This window comes from Hypanus sabinus, chromosome 1 (genome assembly GCF_030144855.1).
Source record: "Hypanus sabinus isolate sHypSab1 chromosome 1, sHypSab1.hap1, whole genome shotgun sequence".
NCBI lineage: Eukaryota > Metazoa > Chordata > Chondrichthyes > Myliobatiformes > Dasyatidae > Hypanus > Hypanus sabinus.
In genome coordinates, this window is record NC_082706.1 from 125,425,448 (window position 1) to 125,451,283 (window position 25,836).

General features: G+C 40.5%; 2 protein-coding genes across 6 annotated transcripts in view; one reads left to right on the plus strand and one right to left on the minus strand.

Moving 5' to 3' along the window:
• dennd3a (DENN/MADD domain containing 3a) overlaps positions 1-11,932 on the minus strand; it is a 132,829-nt gene extending 120,897 nt beyond the window's left edge. For all 4 annotated transcript variants that reach the window (XM_059975688.1, XM_059975704.1, XM_059975721.1 and 1 more), the window contains exon 1: positions 11,511-11,932. The gene's annotated coding sequence lies outside the window, so the exon portion shown is untranslated. The remainder of the gene's footprint in view (positions 1-11,510) is intronic.
• A 149-nt stretch (positions 11,933-12,081) lies between these two features.
• Positions 12,082-25,836, plus strand: part of LOC132397252 (focal adhesion kinase 1) — a 545,830-nt gene continuing 532,075 nt past the window's right edge. Inside the window, exon 1 of one of the 2 annotated variants that reach the window (XM_059975823.1) lies at positions 12,082-12,188. The gene's annotated coding sequence lies outside the window, so the exon portion shown is untranslated. Of the gene's footprint in view, positions 12,189-15,514; positions 15,766-25,836 lie in introns of those variants that run through there. The other variant, XM_059975834.1, reaches the window with a different exon arrangement.

Below are 25,836 nucleotides of genomic sequence, written 5' to 3' on the forward strand. Positions count from 1 at the left end.
CTACTCAACCTGTCGAACGCCAACTTCTCGAAAGCAAGAGTCGCTTTTACATTCATGGGGATAAGTCTTGGTAAATTTCTAGCCAATCAACTGAGGCGTTCCAAAGCCAAACAACATATTACAAAGATCCAGAAGGAGAACAGAGACTTTACATCAGATCATTTAGAAATTAATGATGCATTTAAAAATTTTTATTCTCGGCTTTATTCCTCTGAATCTTTGAATGACAATATCTCTGTTGATCAATTTTTAAATAATCTGAATATTCCTTCACTTTCATCTGATTTTAAAGTCAAACTTAATGCGCCTATATCATCAGAAGAAATATCTTTTGCAATTTCTGCAATGTCCTCAGGGAAATCTCCTGGACCTGATGGGTTCCCTGTAGAATTTTATAAATCATTCTCTTCACTTCTTTCTCCTCATTTACTTTCAGTATTATCTGACTCGTTTAATTACGGCAAATTGCCACCCTCTTTTAATGAGGCATCTATTATTCTCCTATTAAAAAAGGGTAAAGACCCAACAGAGTGTTCCTCATATAGGCCGATTTCTTTGCTCAATGTTGATGTAAAGATCTTAGCTAAAGTTTTGGCTTATAGATTAGAAACCGTTATTCACTCTATTATCTCTGATGACCAATCAGGTTTCATTAAAAACCGTCTCCCTTTTTTTAAACATTTGGTGTTTATTTAATATTTTATATTCACCCCCAACTGGGATTCCTGAATGTGTTATTTCCCTCGATGCGGAGAAAGCATTTGATCGTATAGAGTGGAACTACATTTTTGCAGTCTTAGAAAAATTTGACCTCGGTCAAAGTTTCATCTCTTGGATCAAATTGCTGTACCTGTGTCCTACTGCTTCTGTTTTAACTAATTTTCAGAAATCCCAGTGTAACCCCCTGGGCCGCCTCAGCTTGTTTCCGTCTAGGGGGGAGCAGCCCTCGGCCCCGCCAAACTGGGTAATCAGCTGGTGTGGATGCTGTGTGATGTCCCCGCCTCGCCCAAAAACAGACAGTACACCATATGCGATTAAATGAGTACAATTTATAAAGGTTACTATAACTAAGTGATTAATAACAATACAGTATATATGAAGAGAAAAAATAAAGAAAAGGCGCCAAACTTATCAAAGTCCAAACCACTTTGTGCACAACCGTTGGAGTTCAATTTCTGAAGTCTTCTGGTCACCTCTGAACTCCTCAACTCGCAGCTCAGGACCCTCCGAACTTCTCAACTCACAGCTCAGGACCCTCCCAGTGGTCAACCAAGCACATCTAGCTTCATGCCCCCCTCCTCGGAGTACCTCCTGGCCTCAGACCCCCGCTTGGGGTCCGATCCTCGCCCAGCTTACAACATTGCATCCTCTCTCTCGACCCCCTCGTGGTGATCTCCCCAAAAGCCCGTCAACAAAAGCTTACATACTCAGAAGAAAGAACATTAATCCCCATTTGGTTTACAAAGGAATACAATTCTCCCAGCACTCTCTCGCAACAAAGAAACATCCCCGCTTTTAACAAAACAAAAGAAGCCCTTTTGATTACATACACAGTAACAAAGAAAAAAAGAAGAAACCCCCTTTACACTCTCCCCCCACCAAATAAAAGTCATGTCCTCATGACTACTAAATAACTCGCCACCTTTCCTGCCAACACACTGTAACCCAAGCACAAACAGTGACATCTCCTCCCCACACAGTAAACCTCATGCCCTGTTCCTCAGGCGCTACTTAGGCCAACTATCTGGGAGTTCCCTAACCCTTCTGAGACCTCCATACCCCCTCAACTAAACCCTTCAGGCTCGGGCACAACTGGGGATACCTTGGGCCCACTACCAACTCCTCTCTCAACCTCTCACTCATGCCCCACACTGCACACAGCTAACCTTCCCCGCTACACCTGACTCAATGGGAGAAGGGCCAAAGGTCTCTTCCTCAATCGAGGGAAAGTCAGCAAAAGGCAGCATGTACCACACATCCAGCACATCATCCATCGAATCTGTATTCTTCCTCATTTCTGTGATCGGTACCTGCTGTTTGATCTTCTCCAAACGGAAACACGTGGCCTGCACTGCTCCCGCAGTCTCTTCAGCCTCCTGTTCAGTATTCACTGCACTTCATTTGAACTGTCAATGGTCATCTTCAGGTACCCTTCAAGCTTCCGCTTCTCTCTTCTGAGATTTGTCTGTAATTTCTTCACCTCCGCAAACTCCCCTCTCCAGGTTCTCAGTTTGCTATTGCCCCCAGTCAGACAACTTTCTTCATTCTCTCCAACTTGTAAGTCTTCCGAATGGTTCCAGATCACTTTCTCCAGTCTCTCCGTCTTCATTTCAAACTTGATTCTGTAGAGACAGTCACTCACGAGCTGTGACCTTCGCCAGCCCTGGCATGTGTCCAGAAAACACTTTAACTCGGTAGTTCTCAGCTGCTCCTGCAATGACCTCACTTCATATTCTCCTGAGGCAAATCCAAATACCAAGAGATCATCCACATACACCAAAACTCCAAACGCCTCCACATTCCCTATGGTCTTCCACCTGCCCCGCAGGAAGGTTGCAAGGGCTCCAGATATGCCCTGTGGCATCTTTTCCAACCCGAAGACTCCTAGGGAATTTATAGCGGCCGTCTTCTAATTGTCGGCCACACTCATCGGGATCTGGCAACATCCACTCCTCAGATCCAGCACCTTAAACCACATCGCACCACTCAGATAGGCCATTGCCTCTTCGGCCCTCAGGGCCATATTCTGGTCACTGACAGTGCGCCTCTTCAGCACACTATAATCCACACACACGCTTCCACGGCTGTAGGGGCCAGTCGCCGCAACCTCTCTCTCTCCCCGAGGTGTCTTCAGCAGTCAACTCCCCTCCCTTGTGGTATTTCGCAGCGTCCACTAAGAGGGTCTCACCCTCAGATACTTCCCCCAGGCCGTACCACCACTGGCTCTTGTTTGAATTTGGTATCGGCCCAATGCTGCTACATACGTCCGCACAAGCAGCTCGAAACTCTGGGTGCATCAACAATGCCTCCAAACAGCGCTCACCCGCCTCCTCCGGGCAGGCCCCCAAGCGCACCAGCAGGATATTGGTTCTCTCTAGAACAGAAACGCTGCCCGTCTCAACAGGGTCCGGACACATCAGCATTAACGATTCATGAACCTCAGTCTCCTCCACATTTGCCTCTAAGAACTCCATTTTCACTGACCAACAACCGTCGTCTGGATGATCACCGGCACTGGTAACCCGAATCTCCAGTGCCCTCAATGTCGTCAAGGGTAAATGCTTCAAATAACGGTTATAAAACAAACTGTATAGCAACTTAACCGGCGCCCCGGTGCTGAGGATGGCTTTAACTTGACTTCCATCCATCCGTAACAACACCTGTGCACATGGCCCCTCTAAGCCTTCAGGAATAGGGTCTGTTCCTTTTGGGAGTTCCTTGGTACATTGCTGGGAACTTGCTCCCCCAGAGACCCCAAGCTGTTCCCCCACTGGGCCTCCTCTAAGTTTCCCGACGCCTCTCGAATCAACGGAACAACTGATCCCCTTGGCAGATCCCCTTGGCACCAAAAGCAATTTATCTGCCCCCCCCCCCCCCCAGCTGCTGCATTTGACTTCCAGTCAAACCACACGCATTTTCCCACACTTTCCCAGAACTGGCAGCTGTCACTCGAGGTAATTGCGCCCGACAGTTCTAACAAAGTCACCAGTCCGCCGACTCAAACTTTCAACCCGTCCCTGTCGCTTTTCCTCAGCCAAGCACTGCCACTCACCCAACAACTGAGGGGTCCGCTCCGCCCACGCCTCCGCCCCTTTAAGGCTGGACATTATTCCAACAACTGGGCGGAGCTCACCACTGCTGAAACATCCCAACCTGTCACTCCTCACTCTCCAAACAGTACAGACAACCCATGGTCCCACCACCATTTCGTCAGCACTAGTCGGAACTCAAACAACGATCTCCAGGCTACCAACAGCAGCCACCCCACCCAACACACACGCAGTGATAACCAGCAATCGCACACCCACAAAGGCACACCAGCTCTTCGCCACAGACACAATTTAAAGAGGGTGATCACACAGCTTCCACAGAAATCAACCCCGGACGAGCACCCCACAATGTAACCCCCTGGGTCGCCTGGGGTTAGCTCAGCTTGTTTCCGTCTAGGGGGGGAGCAGCCTTCGGCCCCGCCAAACTGGGTAATCAGCTGGTGTGGATGCTGTGTGATGTCCCCGCCTCGCCCAAAAACAGACAGTACACCATATGTGATTAAATGAGTACAATTTATAAAGGTTACTATAACTAAGTGATTAATAACGATACGGTATATATGAAGAGAAAAAATAAAGGCGCCAGGAGCTCAATTTCTGAAGTCTTCTGGCCACCATTCGATCCCCTCCAAACTCCTCGACTCACAGCTCAGGACCCTCCGAGTGGTCAACCAAGCACATCTAGCTTCATGCCCCCCTCCTCAGAGTACCTCCCGGCCTCAGACCCCCGCTTGGGGTCCGATCCTCGCCCAGCTTACAGCATTGCGTCCTCTCTCTCAACCCCCTCGCGCCGATCTCCCCAAAAGCCCATCAACAAAAGCTTACATACTCAGAAGAAAGAACATTAATCCCCATTTGGTTTACAAAGGAATACAATTCTCCCAGCACTCTCTCGCAACAAAGAAACATTCCTGCTTTTAACAAAACAAAAGAAGCCCTTTTGATTACATACACAGTAACAAAGAAAAAAGAAGAAACCCCCTTTACACCAGGTATTTAATCTCAAACGTGGCACCCATCAGGGATGCCCTTTTAAGCCCCTTTCTCTTTGATTTGGCTATAGAGCCTTTGGCGATAGCGTTTCAAAATTGTCCTGAATCGACCGGGATTTGGAGAGGGGGTGTTGAGCATAAAGTTTCTCTTTATGCTGATGACTTATTACTCTTTCTCTCAAATCCGTCTACATCCTTACCTCCAATGTTTTCACTTCTTGACCAGTTTAGCCAGATCTCTGGCTATAAACTTAATTTACATAAGAGTGAACTTTTCCCAATTAATAAAGAAGCACAAAAATTAACATTTCGTGATCTCCCTTTTAAAGTAGTCCATAATCAATTTACTTATCGTGGAATTACAGTCACAAAGAAGTTTAAAGATCTCTTTCGTGAAAACTTTGCCAATCTTTCATATACTATAAAACAGAGTCTGGTACAATGGTCACCTCTATCTATGTCTTTGGTAGGTGGTATTAATGTTGTTAAAATGTATGTTCTCCCCAAATTTTTATACTTATTTCAATCTATCCCAATTTTTATTCCTAAATCTTGTTTTGACTCCTTAGACTCTATTATTTTGTCATATCTGTGGAAGAATAAGCGCTCTAGAATTAGTAAAATCCATCTCCAAAAACCTAAAAAAGAGGGTGGCATGGCTTTACCTAACTTTTGTTTATATTATTGGGCAGCTAATATACGTTGTGCTACCTTTTGGTCTTTTTTCCATGGCCAACCCGAGTGCCCTAATTGGGTGGCAATGGAGTTGAGCTCCACTAAAGAACTATCTATCTCTGCACTCCCTAGTAGTCTGTCCAGATTAATAGCTAATCCTCTTGTTAGACACACTTTGCGTATATGGGCTCAGTTTAGGAAATGCTATGGTTTCCATGGTTTTTCCGTTTCCAGCCCTGTCATACCTAATCACCTTTTTCTGCCTACTACGTACAATTCAGCATTTCATGTTTGGTATAGGAAGGGCATTAGGCATTTTGAAGATATTTTCATTGATAATCGCTTCGCTTCTTTTCAGCTCTGTTAAGTTCAATCTGCCCAATGCTCATTTTTTTTTTAGATATCTCCAAATTAGACACTTTATTGCTCCTTTAATTCCTAACTTTCCTGAAATGCCTGCGAAAAATGCTATGGGCTTATTTCTTTCCATTAATCCACTAGGTAAAGGTTTAATATCAATTATTCGAGATAAGTTAGCAGCCTTACGACGGGCCCCTGTGGATAAAATTAAAATGGCATGGGAGCAGGATTTAAATATCTCCTTATCTGATGAGAGTTGGGACTCGATTCTCAAATCAGTTAACTCAACCTCTCTTTGTGCTCGCCATTGCCTTTTACAGTTTAAGATTGTTCATAGAGCCCATATGTCTAAATCTAAACTATCTCGATTCTACCCTAACATTAGTCCACTTTGTGATAAATGCAAGAGGGGCGTGGCCTCTCTCATCCATATGTACTGGTTCTGTCCTAGCTTGGAGAAATTTTGGAAAGATGTCTTCACTACGTTATCATATATTCTGAATCAGCACCTAGAACCAAACCCCTTAATTGCTTTGTTTGGTTTCTGGGGCGAGACAGATTTACCTCTGAGTCCAACCAAATGCTGAATATTATCCTTTGCCTCTCTCCTGGCTAGACGCTTGATCCTCCTTAGATGGAGAGATGTTGCCCCGCCCACTCATGCTCAATGGCTTAACGACATTATGGCCTGCTTGGACCTCGAAAAAATCCATTATTCAGTTCTTAATTCGGATTTAAAGTTCCATAAGGTCTGGGGACCTTTTATCGAGTACTTTCATAACCTTCCTCTTGACTAGGGTTTTTTTTCTTTTTTTCAGTCCCTTGCTTTCAGCTCCCTTTTTTTTCCTGGTAGTAGGCATTATTATCCTCTGTTGCTAAGTGTATTCACAGTCTGGGAGTTTGATTGTCCTGATTTATATTCTCTATATTGTGTTATGGTTGGTCTGGAGTTTTTTTTTATTGTGTTGTGGGGTTGGGGGAGGATACTAAGTTTACTTGTCTTCAATTTAGGTGCTTTTTTTTAAAATTCTCTTTCTTTGTATCATATTGTCATTGTATGCTTAATTTTGCACTGTATTAATGTTCCTCATTCTGATTTGGGGTTTTTTTAATTTGTAAAATGTATTAAAAAACTAATTAAAAAAAAGAAGTCTCTTCCTTTCTATTTTCTTCAAAAAAATAAAATAATATGCCTCTCTAGAAATTTTAAAAATTCCTTATCAGATAACAAAGTTGTATTAAAACGCCAGATTCTGTTTGTCTGAGGAATACCAGGAAGATTTCAAGATAGAAATACAGGAGTATGATCTGAAACAGCAACTTCTTTATATTCACAGGAACGAACTGATCATTTGACTATCAATTTAAAAAAATCAATCCTGGAATATGTATGAAGAACATGGGAAAAAAACAAGTACTCCTGATCTAAAGGATGTAAGAAACGCCAAATATCAACAATACCCCATTTCAATAAAAAAGATTGACTAAACAAAGCTGATTTGTTAAGAGACGCTGGTTTAGAAGATGATCGTTCTAAGACTGGGTCTCCTCCCATCACCAAAAAATAAAGACTCCGATCTGTTAGAAACAAAAATGTTTAAAGAATCCTGGATCATCTATATTGGGGACATACACATTGACAAATATTATTAATTTATTATCTAGTTTTCCTGAAACTGTAACAAAACGTCCATTAGTATCAGAGACTACTTTATGTTGGACAAAAGAAAGTGTATTATCTATAAGAATCGAAACTCCTCTAGATTTAGCCTGAAAAGACGAATGAAAACAAAGCCCATTCCAACAGCTAAAAAAATGTAGATTATCACATTTGCACATGTTTTTAAGTGTGATTCTGAGATGGGCTGGATATCGAATGGAGGGTTTAAATCCCTTATTAAAAAATTCGACCATAATTTCTTGAAATTTAGCACGTTCCTGCATAACCTCCGGCGGATAGTCTTCCACGATTCTAATCTTGCTGCCACAATAGGGTATCATGCCTCTTCAATGAGATTCGTATATTAACAGATCCTTTGTTTTAAATTCATGAAAGCAAATGATTACGGATCTTGGTCCATCTCTGTTAGGAGAACGAAATATGGGGGACCTGTGTACTCTGTCAATCATAGGCAAAGACGCCAAAATTTCCAGAAATAATTTTTGCAGTAAATTTTCAAAGAATTCCATAGGATGATTACCTTTGATTAATTCTTCGAGACCCAGAACCTGTAGGTTATTACTTCTACTTCAACTTTCTATGTTGATAATCTTCTGACTTAGCTTTTCATTGGACTTTGATTGCTTTTCACAAAGCTTTGCAGTTCATCCACTTCCGTTTCCAGAAATGACAACATTGTTTCATTATTTTTTATACGTTTTTCATGTTCATTAAGAGTTTGCTGAATAGAATCCAATTTACCCTGTTTGTTTAAATTCAGATCTGAATTGTTGAAACTTCTCAGAGGCTTCTCGTGTACGACTTTGCAGCAAATCCATAATAGAATCCAAAGAAGCAGGGGGATCATCCTTTTTAGTACCTCTGCCACTCCTTGATGTAGCCATAATGGAAAAAAATATCACACTTAAAAAGGAGGTTTCAAGACAGGTTGGATACAGTAAGATAATTTGAGTTGGTAAGATAATTTGAATTTGGTTTGATAATTTGAGCACAGCAGATTGCTGCTACTCCATCAGCCACCACCAGGAAATCCCCCTGTTGGTTTTTAAAAGCTAATTTTTAACCATATTATATGACCTTTCTGTTGTCTTTATGTTGTCTTTGACTTCCCTTGTCAACTTTGGTTGCCTCAAACTCATTAGAATACTACTTCTTCTTTGGGATGTTTCTATCCTGCACCTTCTAAAATGCTCCAGAAATTCCAGCCTTGCTGGCTTGCCATCATCCCTGCTACTGTCCCCTTTTAATCAACTTCTGCCAGCTCCTCTCTCATGCCTCTGTAACTCCCTTTACTATAATACTGATTGTACACATATTGTTATCAAGAATCCAAATCAGCATGACAAACTAAGAAACACACATCGCAATGATCAGGTATTGATGGTGAGTCGACCCACAAAGGTGAAAATGCAGATAATCCATCACTGCACATAGAAACTCACACAGGCAAAATTTCTCAACTAACCTTTGTATGCTATTTCTTTTCTGAAGAGACAATCTTCCAATAACTGAATCACATACATCAAATCAGATTTCACATAGCTTGATGTAAATTATGGTACTGAATATCTACATCAAAAGGGAACATTCCATCCAATGTGCCAGGATAGGTCTAAATCCAGCAGTACACAGCTCTAAATAAAGCACAAATCCCAGCTATGTACTTTATAAATGTGATATTTCTGTCATTCTCTTGTTAAGAAAATGTTTTCTCCTCTCCCCTCTTAACCTTCCTACTAATTGCTTTAAGATTACGTTTTGCTGACTTTTCAGCCATCTGCTAACAGAAATAGGACCTTCACGTTTATCCTACCCAGATCCATCATAATTTTAGCTAAGTCTATCAATCATTTATCAGCTTCCTTTGTTTCAAATGAAACAGAACAATTGTGAGGAAATGACAATAAGCTATTTTCCAACCCATGGAACATCCTCATAAACTTCCTGTGAAATCTCCCCTGGCATGGTTATATCATTCCTGTAATGCAGTTTTTTTTTAAATCGAGCTGTTCTGAACTCAATTTGCCACTCTCCTTTGGATTTTTTAGGTTTATTTCTTGAAAAGACCACCATGCAGAATCTTATCTCCATGCAGACTTCATAAGACATTTGGCCTTTCATTTGACCTCATTGGTGCCCAAGAATAATCCAGCACACAGAGAACTTTGTTGGTGTTGAACATGCAGATTATCCAGAATGCTAAATGCCATTCCAATTAATACTCCAACACACTTTAAATTCAGTTTTGGCTGCCCTATTTTATTATAATAAAATTTCCAATAAGTTTAAATGGAATGAGGGAACTAGCATCCTGGAGAGCAGTAAAAGATTATGGGAAACATCACCTATTGGGTCAAACACTGAACCATAAGAACTTATGAATAGCTGGGTAACAAATAATTAAAATTTTATTGTAATTCAACAGGAAAAAAGCATGAAAGTTTCTCAAATACTCCCTTCCTTTAACAAGTTGATCTCAATTGTCCTAATTTTTCTGTGCTTTCATAAATCACAGCTTCTTGTCTATTAGAATGAATTTCAATAATTTCACTGGTACCAAATTTAAACTGGCCTGTTAATATTTTCTTCCCTTTTAAGCAACAATATAGCAATAGCTCTCCTGCAAACCTCTGGTCCACTCATATTACCAAAATTGTAGTTAGAGCTTCTGCAATCTTTCCCTTCCTTCTTTAAACAGCCTGGCAACCAAGAAAAAGTGCAATGGGGTTTAGCAAGCAGAAGTGTTAAATCTTACAGTTCTCTGTGCAGCTTTTAGCCCATGCAATATTTCCACACTCATTCACTTCAATCAACATCAATCCAGCTTATGAAATGTTGGCAATAAAAAAAGATAATTGTCCTGTCTTGTAAATAAACTGGAAGGGGTATTTATATTTGTTGGTAAATCCAAATGACAATTAAATTATCCATGGAAATCTGAACAAAATTTAAGAGGAGTAACCATTCTTCCTCAAAAAGGTTGCTCCTTCTTCACTAAAATCATGCCTGATTTAATCTTGGTATGGACACCATATCAAATGTGCCTCATTCTATGCTTTTAATATATTCAGTGATTCTGCTTCCCCATCCCCAATTATTGCAGCAACACTCCTAAACTGGCACCATCAGTATAAACCGCATCATTCATTTTTCCTTTAAAATAAGGTTCATGTTTCCCACACTCGCTTTAAACTCGTCAAAGCCTCATTTCTAGCAATCCCTTTAAACTCACTGGGACTTTTAACATACGTCTGTTATTCTACTGTATAGCCCAAAACTGGCAAATGAAAATTGTGTTGGAGTTTTATTAAGCATAACACGAAATAGTCCCGGAAGTCTGCTGTTGTTCACCGCGAAATACCAAATGGTGCTGGACTATTTTTATTGTAGAAAGGATTCTAAAATACAAAGCCAACATTTTGTGAAAAAATCAATGCAATATAATAACAGAATATTACCTGACAAAAATTATAATGATTTAAGTTTCCCCTTTACACTCTTTTCCCATCCTTAACGTCACAAGGATATGTGTTTTGTTTTCAAATAATATGGTGAAGGAAAAGGCAAAAGGGACAAGGAAAGAATTTTAAAATGCCGGTCTTCGAGTTTACATTGAATTATCTTGAAATACTGCCGCAGACTGAGAACAGAAAGTGGGAGGATGACTTCTTAAATAGTTATATTCTCAACATTAAAAAATGAACTCTATGCATTCAGTTGCCCAAACCATGGCTTGCTTGTTATAAAATAGCACAGGTTAACAAAAAAAATCATAAATCCAAAAGACTTTGCCAATTTTTCTTTCCTCGGCAGCCTATTTCTTGGAGTTTATTGATCGATTTAGTTTTAATATACAATATTAACAAGTTCTTTAACAAGTCTGTAATTTTGTTCTCATTTGCTTCTAGAAATAAATACCTTTGATCTAGTAAAAATGGCTGTCATGTTTAAAATCAAATAACCCAGCTGTACCCCACTCAGCGACTTATCTACACAAACCAAGAGCAAACAAAAACAGGATGAAGTACTTACGATGCCTAACAGCTTTGAATCGCCATGTACAGCATCCAACGGCGTCTTCGAAAAACGTGCACAAAACTTGTCTGCTGGGGCGATTGAGATTCCACTAGCCCCGGGGATCCAGAAGTGGGTGTCAGGCAAGCAGCCTCTGCCACGCATCGGGTAGCTGGTGACTTGGCACAGCAGAGTTCTCTCTGCACCCACTCCGCTGGCAAAGGCAACAAAAAATTCCCTCGACAATCACCTGACAACGTTCTCCGAATCCTTGTTCAAAAGATCGCTTTAGGGGGGTTTTTTTTGCCCCTGCTCTGTCAACACACAAAACTATTTTTATTTCCCCATTGCAGTATGATTTCCTTCAAGCCCTTCTCAACAGAATTTGCCATCTCCTGCGTCGGTTCACGCGCGCCGCACAACCACACAGGTGACGTCGGGCACGAGCGCGCCGTAAAACCACGCAAATGACGTTGAGCACATACGCACCGCCCCAAGGCGTGGCGTGATTTAGGGCGCGTGACTGCACGCCCTCACGGAATGATGTTGAGCGCGTGTGCATTACACTCTGACGTTCTTCACGCGGCAGCCGATGGAACGAACGGTATTACAGAACCGTACAGTCGCGCGCCCCATGCATCACGCTGTGACGTTGGAACGAATGGTAGGCTTGTCGGAATACCGTCATAAAATCAGGTAGACTGGTTTTAATATTGCAGATGGATAACCAGAACATTCGCTAGGTTTTGTTGAAACCAAAGAGCACTAAACGTACAGGAATAAAAACAGAAAACACTGAAAACCCTCAGTAGGTTACACAATATTAGCACAGAGAGAAATTCCCGTGGTTTACTGTAAATGTGCATCAGTTGCTGAACTCCGTATTTTTGTGCTCCAACGCTATTTTTCTCTCTCTCCTAAGAACGGGGAAGTGAGTCAAGTTTTGAACTTGCGCAGCCATGTAACAAAATCATGGCTGATCCAATCTTGGTTTTAACATCACTATTCTACTAAGTTCCCACGAGAACTTAGGTGCTGGAATCTAGAGGGTCCTAACATAAAGTCTGAGCCCAAAATGTCATTTGCCTCTGCCTTCACAGACGCTGCTTGACCTGCTGTGTTATTATAGCAAATTGTTTTTTTTTTGCTGCTGACTTCAAAATCAGTTTACTTTTGTCTTGTCATCATGTCTGTCAATCTTTTGCTTTAATGTTTTAAATGACTACTTATTTTAAGAGAATTTTGGATAGGTACATGGAGCTTAGAAAAAGAGGGCTATAGGTAAGCCTAGTAATTTTTAAGGTAGGGACATGTTCGGCACAACTTTGTGGGCTGAAGGGCCTGTATTTTGCTGTAGGTTTTCTCTGTTTCTTTATTGGGTTTGAAATTTCCAAGAAGTCTGGATAGAAGAAATACTTGATGTCTGTTTAATGTTGTTCCCCTTAGTTATAATTATAGGCCCTTGGTCTTATAAGACTACAGTCTGCACCCAGCTTGTCCCAATTTCCTATATTCAAACTATATCTGAAAGGTCTTGGCCCGAAACGTCAACTGTACTTTTTTTCCATAGATGCTGCCGGGCCTGCTGAGTTCCTCCAGCATATTGTGTGTGTTGCTCGGATTTCCAGCATCTACAGATTTTATCTTTGTCCCTGATTCCTGATGTTTCTGTAAGAAACTATTCCCTTGTTATCCATGCGGCCAATCCCTCTCTAAAGATTGTAAATTTTAATTGATCCTTCTAAACACTAATGGGTATACAGTATATCTAACCTGCTTGTTTTCTTCATACATTCAACTTTCATCTCAGAAATCAACCTAGATAACCCTTCCTACATTGGTAAAATCCAAATATATACTTCCATTAATATTACAACAAAGGTGACTACAACACACTTGATTTCCCCTAATCCAATTGCTTCATATGCATTGTAAGTGGTCGATGTCCTTCAGTGATTGCCTATGGTACCCTACCTGGTTACTCAATGTCAATCCATAAATCATCAATTTATGCTGCCTCTGTATTCCTTTAGCCAATCCCCTAATCATGTCAGAGGATTACTCCTAACCACGTGCTATCCCCGCTTGTGCTGTAAACTTTTATGAGGCACTTTTTGAGTGCCTGTAGAAATTAAAATACACTACATCTTTGGATTCCTGTTATCAACATTGTTTGTTATATGCTGAAGGAACTTGAGCAAATCTGTCAAATATAATTTTGTTTCACTATATTGTCATATGCTTTTTCCAATATCCTTTATCTACCTGCTTTGGTAATGGAATTGAGCAATTTCTTAAAGAACAATTTTAGACCTACTGGTCTTCAGTTCTGTGATCCTGTCCCTTTCCTTTTTTGATATATAGTATTTCAGAATCCCTTAAGCCCCTTTAAGGCCCAAGGATATAGGCCATTATGTCCAAGGAATAGACTATAGGGAACATGAGCATCAAATTTAACTGCTCTTTAAGCCATAATAGGCCTGCGATTAAAATTTTGCTTCTTGTCTGATGTTTGCTAAGCTTGCTTTGTAAATAGCATCATCCACTTGTAAGATCGAAAACAGTTATATGTAAACTTCCAACTATATTTCTTTGTTTAACTTCTGGTCATAAGGGAATTAAGTCTTCAGTTGTTAAAATGGAAAGCAGTAATCAGCTTAAAGTTTAAAAAGCACTTTAGAACAGCTTTGAGAAACAGTATCAATGTAGAGAGCAGTTCAGGTTTATTAGGAATGGGATAAGGAACATCAAGAAGATATGGAAGAAATACTGGGCGAACTGGAATTCATTCCTCCAGCTTCAGTTTCTGAGTTGAATGATTCATTGGTAAGCATCATGTATTTTTAGTTTATAGGAATTGTACCTATGTTTTGGAAATCCTTTGAGGGTAAGAAATCATTTGTGCTTTGTGTTTTGGGAATTGTTTGTCATTTGAAAATATTTAAGATAAAAATCCTCTGAGTCTTATGTGTTTTAAGAGTGTTGTTTGGATTTGAACATGCATCACTAAATAAATAAACTTTAGTTGCTGGTGGTGACTTCTTCTTGGTAAGGAGGGGGATCCACTTCTCAAATAGTAGGTATTGGCAGCTAAATTTGCCATTAAGGATAAACTGTTAAGTAAACTAGTTGTTGAAGATTGGGTAGTTACAGTATAATCTTCCTTTAGTGAGACTACTCATGGTAATTTATATCCAATAGGGCTTAAGGTCTTCATTTGAGTTCATAACTTCACAGTCAGCAAACACAATACCAACACAATTGGCACCCGACATGGTCACGCTTCAACAAAAGTATTATTTTAGAAAGAATTATTATTTAGTAGTAGTCCAACTCAAAGCTCTTGATAAGTGCTATTGCAGCCCCACCTAGTACTATAAAATGGTCGACATCCTGGTTCCTAGCAGTTGCCCAGGTAAATGCTGGTTGATATTATGAATGTGTTAATTATGTAGCAGAAATATGAGATAATATCTCAACTGCTCCTCAGATTGAAGGTGATGAATTTTTTTTCTTCAAGTCAGAGACTGTAAAGATGACGTGATAGACAGACCAAACCCTGCTGTACAGCATGATGGACTCAGACCATCACCATTTGTACTAGATCCTAACTACAACTTGTACCTGAAGACACCAAACTGGTCTCTTTATAAATAGAAACCAAGCATGGGGTGGGGACCAGATGCTGATGTGATAGAACGTGGTAACCCATATTTTAATCCCAATGCATGGGATATTGTGTATTCCTTCCAAACACACGAGGTATTGCCCACAGCAGTAAACCCTGAAAGTACTAATGAAGCCTGGAGAACAGATGCTCGAGAACATGCATTAGAATTACAGAATTAAAACATTGGCGAATTTTAGCTGTAATTTGGAAATGTTTAAAATAGAAATTCTGAGTTTTAAATGTGTTTTTAGAGTGTTGTTTGAATTTAAATGTTTATCACTAAATAAATAAACTATGTTTTAAACTATTTTGTTAATTGGAAGTATCTTCTACTTGGTAGGGAGGAAGGACCCACCACTCAAATAGGCATTGGCAGCTAAACTCACTGTGAAGAATAAACAGGGAAGTAAACTAGTTCTTGAAGACTGGGTAGATACAGTGCAATCTCCCTTTAGTGAGAGTACTCGTGGCTATTTATATCCAATAGGGCTTAAGGACATCATCTGAGTTTAGAACTTCATGGCCATCAAACCCAGTACCATCACAGGCCAAAATCGCCTCCTCCTGCCATTAGAAAAACGTGGCTCAATATAACACCTTCTGGTGAGTTGATTTTATATGAATATTACATCATATTATTTAGTAAATTTGAATGTGGACATGGATGTTATTTTTGTTAACAGCACAATAGCACATCTTTGAGAGCACATTTTCCGATGTTATGTTTAAATCTGTATAACCATTTACCTCTGGTTGCTCAAATATTCCATTAAAATAACAATGCATTATGAAACTTTGTTTTGACAGCTGTTTATGGGTAGGTCACATCAGGACTGAATACCACTGTTCCGTTAAAGTTGCTGTTTTTAAATGAGATTTTAAACTTGAGACATACCTGCTACCACAAGTAGATATAGAATTTCATGAGAGAAGAGGATTTCATCTTGCTCCAATATTTATTGCTTAGTTAACATCCCTGAAAATACATTGTCCCATGTTACAAAATAGAGTGTAAATTACCAAGGGATACTATCAAAAGTACAACAAATCAGAAGTGCTTTCCTTCCCAACTACGAATGCTAATGCTACTTAGGAAACCTTGCCAATGAAAATGTTTCTCTCAGCACTCCTTCCTTTTATATATATATATATATATAAAATATAGAAAAGACATTTTGTTTAATAATTACCCAGTAATTTTGCTTTTTGGAGAGTCCAGATAATTGATCTTTAATTCCTATCATTCAAGGTAATCCCAGGGAGTAGAATCTCAAGCAGAGTTGATATCTGATTGTTCAAGACTTAAGATGCAGGAGCAGAAATTTAAGTATAGAAATATAAATATGAATATGATAGAAAGGCTGAGAAGATCAAACAATGTGGCTTGAAGTTGGTATTTTGGATGATTTTGTAGGAAAATTGTTTGCAGTGCTCACAATTCATGCTTTTTATTTCATTTCAAATGCAAATACTGTTAAGTCAAAATCCTCCTGTTCTCTTCCTGTTTTATATCTGTGCTGATCCTAGAATTAATACACGAAAAGGCATTCTCTCAAGAACAAACTAGCCCTGAGAAGTACAATAGTTATGAATAATACAGCTGTTATGCTAATGGTTAAGGAAAAGTGTACCCATGTTTCTATCCACAATGCAACCTACAATCTTATGCAAATATCTTCATCCAATGTGTTTTGTACAATCAACAAGTCCAAACCATTACCCAAATTAGTTGAACAACTTAGAGCATCAAAGTCTGTCATTATACTTTAAAGTTATTCCTCCAATCTCTCTCCAATGTGATTGTCAAACCACCACCTGGCTTAAAGCATCATTTGCATCACATGTATTACATTTGAAGTGTTAATGATCATATGGTTCAAAAGTTACGTGAATAGCTCTAGAAGAACTTGGTTCTCAAGCAAGTGAACCTGTGAACAATTTTACTCTCTTTTTGCAATATTTGTTTTATTTTTAAATTGTAATTTATGGAAATTTTTATATATTGTGCTACTACAAAACAATAAATTTCATGATATATGTCAACCTGATTCTGTTTCTGAGAATCAAACCATTGTGGGGATATGCAAGAAATTTTTGGGTAATATAGTTGTCAACATGTCAAATATAATTGGTATTAAGGTCAGTAAGCGAGATCGATTCTGTTAAGGAAGCAAATGTTCAAATCGAAAGTGTAAGGAGGAAAGACAGAGGAGAGGTTAACACCCTGACAGTGATCCCAAGATAACAAACATGTCAAAAAACAAGAGAGATGATTGTGGATTACAGGAGGAATGGAGATGGACTCGCCCTGATCAGTATCAATGGGACTGCAGTTGAGAGGGTGAGTAGTTTTAAGTTTCTTGGTATACACATCATCGAAGATCTCACCTGGACTGTGCACACTGGCTGTGTGGCAAAAAAAGCACAACAATGTCTCTTCCACCTCAGGCTCCAAATCCTCAAGACTTTCTACGGGGGTACCATTGAGAGCATTCTGACAGGCTGTATCACCACCTGCACCAGCTCAGCGCATCTGTGGATGTGAACTTCCCTCTGTTGAGGATATTTAGAGCAACAGGTGCATAAAGAAGGCCTGGAAGTTCATCAGTGATACTAGTCACCCCAAACATAAAGTGTTTCAGCTGCTGCTGTCTGGCAAACAGCGCCGCAGCATTAAAGCCAAGACCAACAGGCCTTCTTTCAACAAGAAGGCTTCTTTCAACAAGCCATTAAACTTATGAAAGTTTAAGCTTAGAAAAATAGAGGATTATGGGTAAGCCTAGTAATTTCTAAGGTAGGGACATGTTTGGCATAACTTTGTGGGCCAAAGGGCCTGTATTGTGCTGTAGGTTTTCTATGTTTATAAATTCACATATTTGTACATTGCGATTGTGGTGAACTACATATACCTATCTGGACATGCCCTCTGCTGACTGCTCCTGTGGCTCCTCCCACAGACCCCTGTATAAAGGCAATTGGAGGCACTGCTCCTCCCTTAGTCTCCAGGATGTTGTGTGATGGTCTCTTGCTGCTGACAGTGCTTTCTTCCAGCTAATAAAAGCCTATCTCTCGCTTCACGTCTCCGAGAGTTATTGATGGTGCATCAGCGATGGAGTCATAACACAAAGATCTTTACTCCCTCACATTGTAAGATTTAAATAAATTCAATAATGAAGTGAGAAACAGGACAACAAATAGAGAAGGATGGATGAGGAGGAAGAGAAAAATCTGAAAAGGGTGAGAGGAATGCAACCAAACCAGCAGTAAGAATTCACTTGTTTAACTTCTATTTAATAAGTGTTGACAAAGAAATATCCCAAAAGAATTAAGAACTTTAAAAACAAACTTGCTAGCAAAGATATTTTCTTCTTTCAAATCCTGTGGAATGGCTGGCTAAAAGTATGTCTTATAGATTTACAAATTCACAAAGAAAAGGCAGCTTTAATTTAACTGAATCTGGATTTATCCTTAAAAACTTCATAAATGAAGTGATAGCCATTTGTAGGCTTTACAAATTACAGATAAATCCAGAACTTTACCCCATCAAAATACCTTCACCTGATGTTGGTTAAATTATCAAACCAGCTGATGTACCTCTGAGAGGACAATTAATCAATTCAGTAACACAGAATTGAGAAGAAAGAAAAGAATAATGAGTTGGCCAATTGGGACAGAGATAAGAAGAAAAGTCTTCACACATAAAGTCACTGAGTATGTTCAGGAGAAATTTTTGGATAGTAGAAGCTCCAAGGAATATGGGGCTCATGCAGGTAGTGGTATTGATATAGAGCCAGGAGCTTACTGAATGGCAAATTAGTCATGAGCAACTAAATGGACTACTACTAGTATTCTCAGTAATATAGAATCTGCTGATATCTTAACCAGTGGCCTTCATGAGATAGAACCCATCAGTAACTTGACTGGTATGTAAATGAATAATGATGGTCTTCCTCAGGATATCAACATATTTAAATGTCACACCTAGCAGCATAAATCTACAGAACTGTCTTCATGACAATGAATAAAACATAAAAATATTCCAAACTGAAAGGGTGAGTTGCTAGTACCTGCTCTGCTGGTCTGTGGAATTATGGCTAAACTTTACAGCAGCTCCACCCTCTTGGATGGATCCCATTCCCCTTGATTCCTTTAATATCCAAATTTCACACTGTTTCACCCAGAGCAGTGGTTCCCAAACTGTTTTGGGTTACCACCTTCTCAGCTGCCAGACCACATCCAGTGCCCTCCTCTTCTTTTCCGGCTATTACATTAAAAACTATAAAGAAGTTTGATTTACACTGCACAGTGAAAGAAAACAGGAATTAAAAATGCAAAGCAGTGACAAATAATTGCAAAAATTATTCAAATCTATTTAAAACAAAAATTGATTACAGTAAAAATAATTTTCATCAACAATTTTAAAGTGTACATTAATAGTCCAACTATTCACTACTTCACTTCTTTTTCACCATTCAGTGACTTGGATGGTCTTGGTGCAATGATATCAGCTTCTCAACATCAGGCTGAATGTTACTCAGAAGGAGTCTCACATCCCCACATTCAGTAATGGTGTCTGGTTTGTTGCTTTGAAAAATGTTGGGCGACTGCACTGAAACCATGCTCCGCTAAATAAGATGTTGAAAAGGCAATAAAGAATATCTTGACTTTTTTTCTACAGTGCAGTACAGCATTGAGATTTCTTTCTGCAACCAAAAGTCTTAATATGATTTTTTTGAATCGCAGCTTCAGCTCAAAGTAATTTTGTGGCAAGATCAGTTCTTCCTCCATCCTTACTGTTAATTCCTCATTACAATTGTTGAGGAATGGATTTATTATCCAATCTGAAATTTGCATTGAGAAAAGATTCTATAATCTCTCTGATATCTCTTTATCTCCGGTTGGTACAATATACTTGAAGATCATCATCCAGTATTCTTTCTTTCTCTTCCAACTCAAATAAGCTCAGAAATTGGAAAAAGTCACGGCTGCCAATGTTGCAGTTAAATAAGGTTACTAAGGTTAACGGAAATGTGGAGATGACTGGTTTGACTTTAATAAGATTTAGGTAACTTCTTTGAAATTGAAGATTGATTTAATTAAACTTTGCAAATAGTTATTACAAATAAGGGATGTCATTCCTAATATTCATGAAATTATTACTGAAAGAAACATTTGAGTCTTCAAAGAATTTTATCAAAAAATGCAGAAAAGCTTCTCAGACAGATTCCTTTTCAGAGCCTCACTTCTGTTTGCAACAACAAACGTTCAAACTGTTCACAAACAAGAGAAAGTCTGCAGATACTGGAAATCCAAGCAAAACACACAAAAATGCTGGAGGAACTCAATAGGTCATGCAGCATCTATTGAAAAGAGTACAGTCTACGTTTCAGGCAAAGATCCTTCAAAAGGAGAACAAAAGATGAGATTTAAATGGTGGGAGTAGGGGAAGGCAAAGCTCAAGATGACAGGTAAAACCAGTAGAGGGAGGGGTGAAGTAAAGAGCTGGGAAGATGATTGGTGAAAGAGATACAGGGCTGGAGAAGGGGAAATCTAATAGGAGAGGACAGAAGACCATGGAGGAAAGAAAAGGGGGGAGGTGATGGGCAGGCGAGGAGATGAGATTGAGAAAGGGGAGGGCGGAGGGAGGCATTAACGGAAATTCGAGAAATCGATACTCATGCCATCAGGTCCAACCCAAATGGAATATAATGAGTTGTTCCTCCAGCCTAAGTGTGGCTTCATCATAAGAGTAGAGGAGGTCATGATAGACAAATGGGAATAGGAAGTGAAATTAAAATGGGTGGCCACTGGGAGATACCACTTTTTCTGGCAGATGGACCAAAGGTGCTTGGTGAAGTGGTCTTCCAATCTACATTGGGTCTCACCAATATACAGGACCTCAACAGACTCACAGGTGAAATGTCACCTCAGCTGGAAGGACTGTTTGGGGCCCAGAATGGTAGTAAGGAGGAGGTGTAAAAGCAGGTGTAGCACTTGTTGCATTTGCAAGGACCTGCCAGGTGGGAGATTAGTGGGGAGGGACGAACGGACAAGGGAGTAACATAGGGAACAATCCCTGTAGAAAGCAGAAAGTAGTGGGAGGGAAAGATGTATTTGGTAGTGGGATCCCATTGGAGTTGACAGAAGTTGCAGAGAATTGTGCTAGACGCGGAGGCTGGTGGGGTGGTAGGTGAAGAAAAGAGGAACCCTATCCCTGGTAGGGTGGCGGGATGATGGGGTGAGAGTAGATGTTTGTGAAATCAAAGAGATGCAGTTGAGGGCAGCGTTGATGGTAGAGGAAGGGAAAAGCTTTCTTAGAAGAAGGAAGATATCTCCTTCATTCTGGAATGAAAAGCCTCATCCTGAGAGCAGATGCAGTGGAGACATAGAAATTGAGAGAAGGAGATGGTGTTTTTACAAGTAACAGGATGGAAAGAGGTATAGTCCAGGAAGTGGTGAGAGTCCGTGGGTTTATAATAGACATTAGGTGATGACGAGAGGACATACAGGAGTGAGATATGCCAACTAGTGGAATGGTGCCACAGCAACAACCTGGCACTCAACGTCAGTAAGATGAAAGAGTTGCTTGTGGACTTCAGGAAGGGTAAGACGCAGGAAAACATGCCAATCCTCATAGAGGAATCAGAAGCGGAGAGAGTGAGCAGCTTCAAGTGCCTGGGTGTCAAGATCTCTGAGGATCTAACCTGGTCCCAGTATATTGATGTAATGATAAAGAAGGCAAGACAGCAGCTATACTTTATTAGGAGTTTGAAGTGATTTGGCATGTCAACAAATACACTTAAAAACTTCTATAGTCGTACCTTGGAGAGCATTCTGACAGGCTGAATCACTGTCTGGTATGGATGGGCTACTGCACAGGACTGAAAGAAGCTGCAGAAGATTGTAAATATAGTTAGCTCCATCTTAGGCACTAACCCACAAAGTACCCAGGATATCTTTAGGGAGCGGTGTCTCAGAAAAGCAGTGTCCATTATTAAAGACCTCCAGCACCCAGGGCATGCCCTTTTCTCACTGTTACCATCAGGTAGGAGATACAGAAACCTGAAGGCACACACTCAGCGATTCAGGAACAGCTTCTTCCCCTCTGCCATCCCATTTCTGAATGGACTTTGAAGCTTTGGACACTACCTTACTTTTTTAATGTACAGTTTTTCTGATTTTGCACATTTTTAATAATCTATTCAATATATGTGATTGATTTACTTGTTTATTATGTTTTTATTTTATTTATTATTTTTTATCCCTCTGCTAGATTATGTATTGCATTAAACTGCTGCTGCTAAGTTAACAAATTTCACACCACATGCCAGTGATGATAAACCTGATTCTGATTCATTAGTAGATAAGCTGCCTCCAGAGACAGAAACAGAGAGATCAAGGAAGGGGAGGGTGATGTCGAAAATGGAGCAGGTAAATTTGAGGGCAGGGTAGAAGTTAGAGACAAACTGGATGAAGTTGATAAGTTCCACATGGGTGCAGGAAGCAGCACCAGTGCAGTCATCGATGTAGCGTAGGAAAGTGGGGGACAGCCACCAGTGCAGGCATGGAACGTAGACTGTTCCACATAGCCAACAAAAAGACTAGGACCCACGCAAGTGTTCGTGGCTACACCTTTTGTTTGAAGGAAATGGGAGAAGCCAAAGGAGAAGTTATTTAGTGTGAGGGCAAGTTCTGCTAGACAAAGGAGAGTGGTGGTGGAGAGAAACTTGTTGGGTCTGATATCCAGAAAGAAACTGAGAGCTTTAATTGAGGCATTCCTTGTGTTGGGGAGGGGGGGGAGGGGCAGTGGAGGTGTATATAGACTGGACATCTATAGTCAAAATAAGATGATGGGGACCAGGGAACTTGAAGTCATTGAAAAGATCCAGAGCGTGCAAAGTGCGAAGTGTCACGGATGTAGGTAGGAAGGGACTGAACTGGTGGGGGGGGGGGGGGGGGGAATGGGGGAATAAAACAGAGTTAAGGTATGCAGATATGAGTTCAGGGGGCAGGAACAAGCTGAAACAATGCGTCTACCTGCACAAGCGGGTTTGTGGATCTTGGATAGGAGCTCAAAATGGGAGGCGTGGGATGTGGGGACTATGTAGTTGGTGGCAGTGGATGGGAGATCCCCAGAGCTAATAAGATTGATGATAGTGTTCAAGTTGTTCATCATTCTCAATATGAAGCTCTCAAAATAGTAGAGAATTGAGAGCATGGGTCTTGATTTCACTTACCACTGCGATAACAGTATTTAATGATTTGTGCAGCCAATCACTTAGGTTTTCTTGTGACAAGGTGTTGTTTGTAAATTACACAGAGAATGGTAATTAGGTACAGCTTTTTTCAAGGAAGTAAATAACCCCATGGTGGCGTCCTGTCATTGACATTGATGGTGTCTCTTCTGTTGCACAAGCAAGCATATTGATCAGCAAACACGAGGAAATCTGCAGATGCTAGAGATTCAAGCAAAACACACAAAATGCTGGTGGAACGCAGCAGGCCAGGTAGCATCTATAGGAAGAAGTACAGCTGGCGTTTTGGGCCGAGACCCTTCATCAGGATGTTGTGGCCGTTACTGAAACTTGGTTGGAGGAAGGGCAGGATTGGATGATGCAGTTACTGTGGTTCAGGTCTTTTAAAAAGAATAGGATGGGAGGTAGAAAAGGGGGGGGGGGGAGTGGCATTGCTGGTCATGGCTATAGAAAGGGAGGACGCTGCAGAAGGAGTGTCTGCGGAGTCAGTCTGGATGGAAGTCAGAAATAGGAAGGGATCAATCACTGTGCTGGGAGTAGTCTATAGGCCCCCAAAATCTGTTAAATTATATAATGTAGTTTATATTAGGAAGCACTAAGCTTCTTGAATCATTAACAAGATACTAATGAGTTTTTTTTTAATAACTGAAATAATTTCTTTAACATGACAGAAAGCAAATATATACCTTTGAATGCTTTGGCTGTACCAGAAATTTTAGATTTTTATAAACAGAATTATCAATTTAGTTACAATTGAGCATTTATGAATATCCTATGTCCATATAAATTCAAATGAGTGTTTGTTTGTGGTCTTCTGCTGTTGTAGTTCATTCACTTCAAGGTTCACCACATTGTGCATTCAAAGATGCTCTTTTGCACGCCAATGTGATAACCTCTGTCTATTTGAGTTATTGTCGCCTTTCTGTCAGCATGAACCAGGCTGACCATTCTCCTCTGACTGCTCTCATTAATGAACCATTCATGCCCAAATACCTATCACTCACTAAGTGTTCATTTTTTAAAACCATTCCCCAAACTCTGGAGAATGTTGTGAGTGAAAATCCGAACAGATCAGCAGTTTCTGAGTCATTCAAACCACCCCATCTAGCACCAACAATCATTCCACGATCAAAGACACTTTGATCACATTCCTTCCCCATTATTTGGTCTGACAACTACTGAACCTCTGGCTTTTATGCATTGAGTTGCTGTGACATGATTGGTTGATTAGATATTTGCATTAATGAGCAGGTGTAGAAGTGACCTAATAAACTTGCACTGAGTGCAAGTCCACCAAATGGAAACATATCTTACCACTTCACCAGTACCATGAATAATACCTTAGGTAATAATAGTTCATGTTTTGAAATTGTTTACCCAAATTAAAATTTTAAGGAAAGAGACAAAAAAATCTGAAGAAATTTATATTAGAGCAAGTATTGATAGGGACCGATTTTTTAAAATATATATCCAATAATACAGTACAGTACATCACTAGTTCTCCATATAGGATGTCCTTGGGTATGCAGCCATCGCTGTATGAGAAGGACATACATGCTTGGCATGCTGGCCTGGTCCAGGACATCCTTGTTTGGCATGTGGTCTTTCCAGGAAACGCCCAGGATCCAATGCAAGCACGGTGGGTGGAAGCTGTTGAGGCGGAGCTCTTGGGGCACGTAGGTTGTCCAACTCTCGTTGCCATAGAGAAGAGTACTCAGTACACAGGCTCTGTACACTGCAATCTTGATGGCTGTGGTGAGCTTGTTGATTTTCCACACTGTTTGACAGCTTGGCCATAGCAGCGTCGGCTTTCCCTATTCGCCTGTTGAGCTCCAGATTGAGGGACAGGTTGCTGGATTCTGTCAATCCTAGATAGGTGAATTCATCTATCGCTTGCAGGATGTGGTTGCCGATGCTGATGCTGGGGACTTCACTAACGTCCTGGCCCATGATCTCTGTCTTCTTCAAACTGATGGTGAGGCCAAGGTCTTGGCAAGCATGTACCAGGGAACTGACTAGCCTCTAGAGGCCAGACTGTGTGTGTGACATCAGGGCGGCATCATCAGCGAAGAGTATCTCCTGGATCAGGATGTGACGCACTTTGGTCTTTGCTCTGAGGCGTGCAAGGTTGAAGAGCCTGCCATCGAACCTAGTGTGTAGGTACGCTCCATCATCAGATGTCCTGAAAGCCTACAACAGTACGAGGGAGAAGAAGATCCCGAAGAGCGTCAGGGCAAGGACACAACCCTGCTTCTCTTTGCTTTGGATGGGGAAGGGCTCTGGGGATGAACCAGCGAGTTGTATGCCGTCATGGAACTCGCCACAGGATCCCAGCCCATAGGGCGCCCACTGCTGTATTACAGGGACATTTGTAAACATGACCTGAAGTCTGCTGATATCAAGGTGGATGCTTGGGAAG